The sequence below is a fragment of the Coregonus clupeaformis genome, unplaced genomic scaffold (assembly GCF_020615455.1).
Source record: "Coregonus clupeaformis isolate EN_2021a unplaced genomic scaffold, ASM2061545v1 scaf3519, whole genome shotgun sequence".
Lineage (NCBI taxonomy): Eukaryota > Metazoa > Chordata > Actinopteri > Salmoniformes > Salmonidae > Coregonus > Coregonus clupeaformis.
The window spans coordinates 35,576-44,703 of NW_025536973.1; the positions used below are offsets into that span (position 1 = coordinate 35,576).

At 51.5% G+C, this 9,128-nt stretch overlaps 1 long non-coding RNA gene across 1 annotated transcript; it reads right to left on the minus strand.

Moving 5' to 3' along the window:
- Window positions 1–713: 713 nt before the first annotated feature.
- LOC123490153 lies at window positions 714–5,432 on the minus strand. Its single transcript, XR_006660834.1, has 3 exons — window positions 5,399–5,432; window positions 1,111–1,178; window positions 714–998 (listed from the first exon to the last, which is right to left on the minus strand). It is a non-coding gene; the product is annotated as an uncharacterized LOC123490153 (long non-coding RNA).
- Between the last annotated feature and the right edge of the window lie 3,696 nt (window positions 5,433–9,128).

The following is a 9,128-nucleotide window of genomic DNA, read 5'->3' on the forward strand; positions in this document are numbered from 1 at the left end:
ACCATCTACCGGGAGAAGGGAACCTTCGTTTCTGATCAACACGATTTAATAAATATATATATATAAAATTGACAAAACAGAATGTATAGAAATAACAATGGCGTCATGATTTATGGATGTGTGACAAGGCCCATCATAGCATTTCACGTTCTAAGATTGTAGGCGTTTTGAGATTGAGATAAAATATCTGAACATCCCATCACCCTACTCAAGTAAATCCAGCCACATCTTTGAGAAGTAGGCTACACATTTCAATCATCACACAATGGAAACTTTGAAACGGAAGGTCATTTAAAATGGAAACTTTATTTGAGAGAAAACCACAGCATGAAAACAATGAAATCACCCTCTGGATGGACACATTTAAGCTCTGTAAATGAGTCTACAATTTCGCTAACTATCTCACCACATTCAACCATTAAAAACGATCTAGAAAACAGAATAACGTGACACAGAAATATACACAACACTGGTATACAAGTCTCATTTTTGGTAAATAAATGTTGCATGCATTTATTTCTCTGTAGCAGATTCAGAGAGTAGAGCATCATCTCCTCAATCCTAAACAGGCCGGGACAAGTGCAATACCTTCAGAGAAACAGCATTGACACCCCTCCCAACCTGACCAGGACCGGGACGGCTACAGTCCCAAGACAACCTGACCGGGACCGGGACTTCTACAGTCCCAAGACAACCTGACTGGGACTTCTACAGTCCCAAGACAACCTGACCAGGACGTCTACAGTCCCAAGACAACCTGACCGGGACCGGGACATCTACAGTCCCAAAACAACCTGACCGGGACCGGGACGTCTACAGTCCCAAGACAACCTGACCGGGACCGGGACATCTACAGTCCCAAAACAACCTGACCGGGACGTCTACAGTTCCAAGACAACCTGACCGGGACATCTACAGTCCCAAAACAACCTGACCGGGACCGGGACGTCTACAGTCCCAAGACAACCTGACCGGGACGTCTACAGTCCCAAGACAACCTGACCAGGACCGGGTGGGCTACAGTCCCAAGACAACCTGACCGGGACCGGGGACGTCTACAGTCCCAAGACAACCTGACCGGGACCGGGACATCTACAGTCCCAAAACAACCTGACCGGGACGTCTACAGTTCCAAGACAACCTGACCGGGACCGGGACGTCTACAGTTCCAAGACAACCTGACCGGGACTTCTACAGTCCCAAGACAACCTGACCGGGACGTCTACAGTCCCAAGACAACCTGACCGGGACGTCTACAGTCCCAAGACAACCTGACCGGGACGTCTACAGTTCCAAGACAACCTGACCGGACTTCTACAGTCCCAAGACAACCTGACCCGGGACCGGACGTCTACAGTTCCAAGACAACCTGACCGGGACCGGGACGTCTACAGTCCCAAGACAACCTGACCGGGGACGTCTACAGTCCCAAGACAACCTGACCGGGACCGGACGTCTACAGTTCCAAGACAACCTGACCGGAGCGTCTACAGTCCCAAGACAACCTGACCGGGACTTCTACAGTCCCAAGACAACCTGACCGGGACGTCTACAGTCCCAAGACAACCTGACCGGGACGTCTACAGTCCCAAGACAACCTGACCGGGACCGGGACGTCTACAGTTCCAAGACAACCTGACCGGGACGTCTACAGTCCCAAGACAACCTGACCGGGACTTCTACAGTCCCAAGACAACCTGACCGGGACCGGGACGTCTACAGTCCCAAGACAACCTGACCGGGACCGGGACGTCGACAGTTCCAAGACAACCTGACCGGGACCGGGACGTCTACAGTCCCAAGACAACCTGACCGGGACGTCTACAGTCCCAAGACAACCTGACCGGGACCGGGACGTCTACAGTCCCAAGACAACCTGACCGGGACGTCTACAGTCCCAAGACAACCTGACCGGGACCGGGACGTCTACAGTCCCAATACAACCGGACCGGGACTTCTACAGTTCCAAGACAACCTGACCGGGACCGGGACTTCTACAGTCCCAAGACAACCTGACCGGGACGTCTACAGTCCCAAGACAACCTGACCGGGACCGGGACGTCTACAGTCCCAAGACAACCTGACCGGGACCGGGACGTCTACAGTCCCAAGACAACCTGACCGGGACCGGGACGTCTACAGTTCCAAGACAACCTGACCGGGACGTCTACAGTTCCAAGACAACCTGACCGGGACCGGGACGTCTACAGTCCCAAGACAACCTGACCGGGACGTCTACAGTCCCAAGACAACCTGACCGGGACGTCTACAGTCCCAATACAACCGGACCGGGACTTCTACAGTTCCAAGACAACCTGACCGGGACGTCTACAGTCCCAAGACAACCTGACCAGGACGTCTACAGTCCCAAGACAACCTGACCGGGACTTCTACAGTCCCAAGACAACCTGACCGGGACCGGGACGTCTACAGTTCCAAGACAACCTGACCGGGACCGGGACGTCTACAGTCCCAAGACAACCTGACCGGGACGTCTACAGTCCCAAGACAACCTGACCGGGACCGGGACGTCTACAGTTCCAAGACAACCTGACCGGGACGTCTACAGTCCCAAGACAACCTGACCGGGACTTCTACAGTTCCAAGACAACCTGACCGGGACGTCTACAGTCCCAAGACAACCTGACCGGGACGTCTACAGTCCCAAGACAACCTGACCGGGACCGGGACGTCTACAGTTCCAAGACAACCTGACCGGGACGTCTACAGTCCCAAGACAACCTGACCGGGACTTCTACAGTCCCAAGACAACCTGACCGGGACCGGGACGTCTACAGTCCCAAGACAACCTGACCGGGACCGGGACGTCGACAGTTCCAAGACAACCTGACCGGGACCGGGACGTCTACAGTCCCAAGACAACCTGACCGGGACGTCTACAGTCCCAAGACAACCTGACCCGGGACCGGGACGTCTACAGTCCCAAGACAACCTGACCGGGACGTCTACAGTCCCAAGACAACCTGACCGGGACCGGCGTCTACAGTCCCAATACAACCGGACCGGGACTTCTACAGTTCCAAGACAACCTGACCGGGACCGGGACTTCTACAGTCCCAAGACAACCTGACCGGGACGTCTACAGTCCCAAGACAACCTGACCGGGACCGGGACGTCTACAGTCCCAAGACAACCTGACCGGGACCGGGACGTCTACAGTCCCAAGACAACCTGACCGGGACCGGGACGTCTACAGTTCCAAGACAACCTGACCGGGACCGGGGACGTCTACAGTTCCAAGACAACCTGACCGGGACCGGGCGTCTACAGTCCCAAGACAACCTGACCGTGGACGTCTACAGTCCCAAGACAACCTGACCGGGACCGGGGACGTCTACAGTCCCAATACAACCGGACCGGGACTTCTACAGTTCCAAGACAACCTGACCGGGACGTCTACAGTCCCAAGACAACCTGACCAGGACGTCTACAGTCCCAAGACAACCTGACCGGGACTTCTACAGTCCCAAGACAACCTGACCCGGGACCGGGACGTCTACAGTCCCAAGACAACCTGACCGGAGGCGTCTACAGTCCCAAGACAACCTGACCGGGACTTCTACGGTCCCAAGACAACCTGACCGGGACGTCCACAGTCCCAAGACAACCTGACCGGGACATCTACAGTCCCAAGACAACCTGACCGGGACGTCTACAGTCCCAAGACAACCTGACCGGGACCGGGACGTCTACAGTTCCAAGACAACCTGACCGGGACGTCTACAGTTCCAAGACAACCTGACCGGGACGTCTACAGTCCCAAGACAACCTGACCGGGACTTCTACAGTCCCAAGACAACCTGACCGGGACGTCTACAGTCCCAAGACAACCTGACCGGGACAAGGGACTTCTACAGTCCCAAGACAACCTGACCGGGACTTCTACAGTTCCAAGACAACCTGACCGGGACTTCTACAGTCCCAAGACAACCTGACCGGGACGTCTACAGTCCCAAGACAACCTGACCGGGACGTCTACAGTCCCAAGACAACCTGACCCGGGACCAGGACTTCTACAGTCCCAAGACAACCCTGGCCGGGGACGTCCACAGTCCCAAGACAACCTGACCGGGGACGTCTACAGTCCCAAGACAACCTGACCGGGGACGTCTACAGTCCCAAGACAACCTGACCGGGACGGGACGTCTACAGTCCCAGAGACAACCTGACCGGGACGTCTACAGTTCCAAGACAACCTGACCGGGACGTCTACAGTCCCAAGACAACCTGACCAGGACCGGGACGTCCACAGTCCCAAGACAACCTGACCGGGACTTCTACAGTCCCAAGACAACCTGACCGGGACTTCTACAGTCCCAAGACAACCTGACCCGGGACCCGGGGCGTCTACAGTCCCAAGACAACCTGACCGGGACCGGGACGTCCTACAGTCCCAAGACAACCTGACCGGGACTTCTACAGTTCCAAGACAACCTGACCGGGACTTCTACAGTCCCAAGACAACCTGACCGGGACCGGGGACGTCTACAGTCCCAAGACAACCTGACCGGGACCGGGGCGTCTCAGTCCCAAGACAACCTGACCCGGGACCGGGGCGTCTACAGTCCCAAGACAACCTGACCGGGACTTCTACAGTCCCAAGACAACCTGACCGGGACGTCTACAGTCCCAAGACAACCTGACCGGGACTTCTACAGTCCCAAGACAACCTGACCGGGACTTCTACAGTCCCAAGACAACCTGACCGGGACCGGGACGTCTACAGTCCCAAGACAACCTGACCGGGACTTCTACAGTTCCAAGACAACCTGACCGGGACAAGGGACTTCTACAGTCCCAAGACAACCTGACCGGGACGTCCACAGTCCCAAGACAACCTGACCGGGACGTCTACAGTCCCAAGACAACCTGACCGGGACGTCTACAGTCCCAAGACAACCTGACGGGGACCGGGGTCACAGTCCCAAGAGACAACCTGACCGGGGACGTCTACAGTTCCAAGACAACCTGACCGGGGACGTCTACAGTCCCAAGACAACCTGACCAGGACCGGACGTCCACAGTCCCAAGACAACCTGACCGGGACTTCTACAGTCCCAAGACAACCTGACCGGGACTTCTACAGTCCCAAGACAACCTGACCGGGACCAGGACGTCTACAGTCCCAAGACAACCTGACCGGGACCGGGACGTCTACAGTCCCAAGACAACCTGACCGGGACTTCTACAGTTCCAAGACAACCTGACCGGGACTTCTACAGTCCCAAGACAACCTGACCGGGACCGGGACGTCTACAGTCCCAAGACAACCTGACCAGGACCGGGACTTCTACAGTCCCAAGACAACCTGACCCTGGGACCGGGTCGTCTACAGTCCCAAGACAACCTGACCGGACTTCTACAGTCCCAAGACAACCTGACCGGGACCGGGACGTCTACAGTCCCAAGACAACCTGACCGGGACTTCTACAGTCCCAAGACAACCTGACCGGGACTTCTACAGTTCCAAGACAACCTGACCGGGACAAGGGACTTCTACAGTCCCAAGACAACCTGACCGGGACGTCTACAGTTCCAAGACAACCTGACCAGGACCAGGACGTCTACAGTCCCAAGACAACCTGACCGGGACGTCTACAGTCCCAAGCAGTGGCGGCTGGCCGATAGAGGCGCGCTAGGCGCCGCCCCCTTAAATAAAATTATAAAAAAAAATAATAATAATAATAATAATAATAATAAAAACATCAGTATGTCAATATTTGTGTGTTTGAAATATGGAATGCACACAGTAATATGTGTAAGATATGATAGAAAATCATATTCGCAACCTTTCCTCTGCCTGTCAAGCCTCGTCAGCTCTGGGCGATACAGAAAGTGCCCGAGGAGGCGGGTCTACGTAGCAGTTAAGCCAATTGCTAATTTAAGATATGAATGTATGACATAAAATGTAGTCAATAAGCGATCTTAAATCCGAATCCAAGGAGGGCGATTATTTTACCGCCCTCAAGCTCGCCCCTGATAAAATAAGGACCGGGGTCCAGTGACGCCATTTTACTAGACAACAATGCTGTGCGAACCAAACGTTACTCCTCCAAGACCCAACCCTAACTCGTGAAATCTCTCCTCCAAGATCCGTTTGAGAGGAGAACTTTTGTCAGAGAAAGTTCGGGTGAAAGAGCTGGGCCCAGATCAACCCTGACCTCTCAATCAGACAGCAGGCTAGCGAGAAAGGGAAGCAGTATATGCGCGGCTTCTCCCGTAGCTGGTACACCCGGAAGGCTTGGCTAGCTGGGTGCACTGATGCTAATGCTTTATTTTGCTTTCCCCGTGCTTGCTTTTTTAAAGCGCGGGTCAGATTCAGCATGGACAGGTACCGGAGTGAGGGATATGAAGCACCTGTCAGAGAAGGTAAAGAAACATGAGAACACCAGGGCACACATGGACAACTCTGTAAAGCTAGCTGTATTAGGAAGGGTGAACATTGCTACGCAGCTGGATGGCGGCCACAGGATTGCGGTGAGGAAACACAATGAGGAGGTGGATAAAAACAGGCACATTCTATCCAAAATTATCGATTGTGTGAAGTTCTGTGGGGCTTTTGAGTTGGCCTTACGTGGGCACGAGAGACTGACTCCTCAGACAACCCCGGCATTTTCCGGGGCTTAGTGAATTTTGTTGCCTCCCTCGACAGTGTGCTGGAGGAGCACCTGAAGACAGCTACCGTTTTTAAGGGCACGTCAAAGACGATACAGAACGAGCTGTTGGACTGTATGCTGTCAATGCTTTTAAGGATTACATCCTGGAGGAAGTAAAGAGTGCTGATTTTATCGCCATTCAAGCTGGCGAGACGACTGACGTTTCCACCCACTGCCAGTTGGTGCTTGTGTGAGTGATTATCATAGAGCCGTCACAATTATATTTGTTTTAGTATTTTAAAAGGAAAGAGAAGACACAATCAGACGTTGATAATAATGCAGGAAAGTACTACACAGTTTGTAATAATTATTCAGGTGTCCACCAGGTCAATTTCTAGAAGAGGCCTAGTTGTTATTGAATATTAACTTTGATAGCTAAGTGAACAGCAGAACAAAATTATGTTGCATCCCTCTCACAAATGTAATAGAAAAAAGGCTTTAAAACGTAATAACATCAGTTAATTATGTACATCACAGGTTAAAAGCAGTTACTAGACATAGTTTGTGTGTATATACACACTGTCTGTCTGTCTGTCTGTCTGTCTGTCTGTCTGTCTATATATATATATATAAGTCACTGGTTGTGTGTTGAGGGGGAATTACAGTGAGTTAAGAAGTCTGATTGCAAGTTATCAAATTCAACTTTATTTTTTTCGGACCCAGGGCCTCAATTCCCCTCTTTGTGTGGGGACAGCGCATCTGACGAGCAGCAACAGCCCATCAGCGACGGAGGATGCTGGGACCAGGAGAACAACAGAGGTTGGCTATAGAGGTAAGTTGTGATGTAATTGTCAGTGTTTCCCACCTAGAACTTTTTCAGGCCTGGTAGTATGTAGCCAAAACCCTGAACAATCAGCACCTTGGTAATCATATACTTGAGTTGGACATAGGCATGTCAGTCAGGATCACTTGCATCAAAATAGCTTAATTGCAAATTAAAGCTGATGATGTATCTTTACAGGTATGTGATACCATCCTGAGTCATGCCAAAGAGAGGTTCTCCTTCACCCAGCACCTCATCAGCGCAACACTATTGCACGGAGAGTTGTTCCCACAACACAGTGTGAAGTTCCCGATACAGCGCTTGAAACAACCGTGGAGGCGTACCTCCATGTTGAACAAGGCCAAGCTCAAAACCAAACTGTCCCTCATCTATGAGAACAGTGAGTTCAAGGCTTGTAGTGGTGCAGTGCCCCTGTACCAGTTCTTCATGGAGAACAACCTTCAGAGCACTTTCACAGAGACTGCCAGCCTCCTCAAGATCCTCATCACCACACCCATGACAACTGCTGAGTCAGAAAGGTGCTTCTCTACACTGAAAAGGATCAAGACCTTCCTGAGAAACAGCATGACACAGGATCGCCTGAACAGCTCTGGCCATGCTCTCCATGGAGAAGAAACTTGTCAGGACATTCCTGACTTTAATCAAAGGGTCATTGAGAGGGTTTGCCACTCAGAAGGACAGACGGGCAAAAATTCCTGTACAAATAAGATGACAGACACACACACACAGAGCAGCTCTGGCCGCATGTTTCTTTGTATATAGTTGACCTTAGCATAAAAATCCAGTTATATATGGTACTCTAGAAAGTCTTAATAGTGTCTTTGCTAATATTACTGTATATATGTTGTTTTGTATCAATTAATTGTTGCAGTTCTGGAGCACATTAACAATTAGTCACATTTAGTATGATCAGTAAAATACTGTATGCTATTCTTCCAGTCAAGGTTTGAGTTCATCCACTTGATATCCATTTCTATATTATACATCCTTTCATACAGTGTAAGATTTCCTATAAACTTTATAATAATTTCATGTTATTGTCCACTTTCCACTCTGTTCTGACAGCATGCCTGTTGCGTTGCCTGTTTACTACCAATGGTGAAAAGTTCACTTTAAATGCAAATGAAAGGCTTGGGTTTGTGTAATATGTTTTTGTGTAAGAATGCCTCAACTTTTTTAATATTGGCATTAAATAATTACTGAATGTTTCACTGAGCACTGCTGTCCTGCAGTTTGTGTTAAAATATATCGCGATGGTTACAGGAAAAAAAAGTATGGCACAGCCCCACCGAGAATATTTTTCACCGCCAGCCGCCACTGGTCCCAAGACAACCTGACCAGGACTTCTACAGTCCCAAGACAACCTGACCGGGGACGTCTACAGTCCCAAGACAACCTGACCTGGGACGTCTACAGTCCCAAGACAACCTGACCGGGTCGTCTACAGTCCCAAGACAACCTGACCGGGACGTCCACAGTCCCAAGACAACCTGACCGGGACGTCTACAGTCCCAAGACAACCTGACCGGGACGTCTACAGTCCCAAGACAACCTGACCGGGACGTCTACAGTCCCAAGACAACCTGACCGGGACTTCTACAGTCCCAAGACAACCTGACCAGGACGTCTACAGTCCCAAGACAACCTGACCGGGACTTCTACAGTCC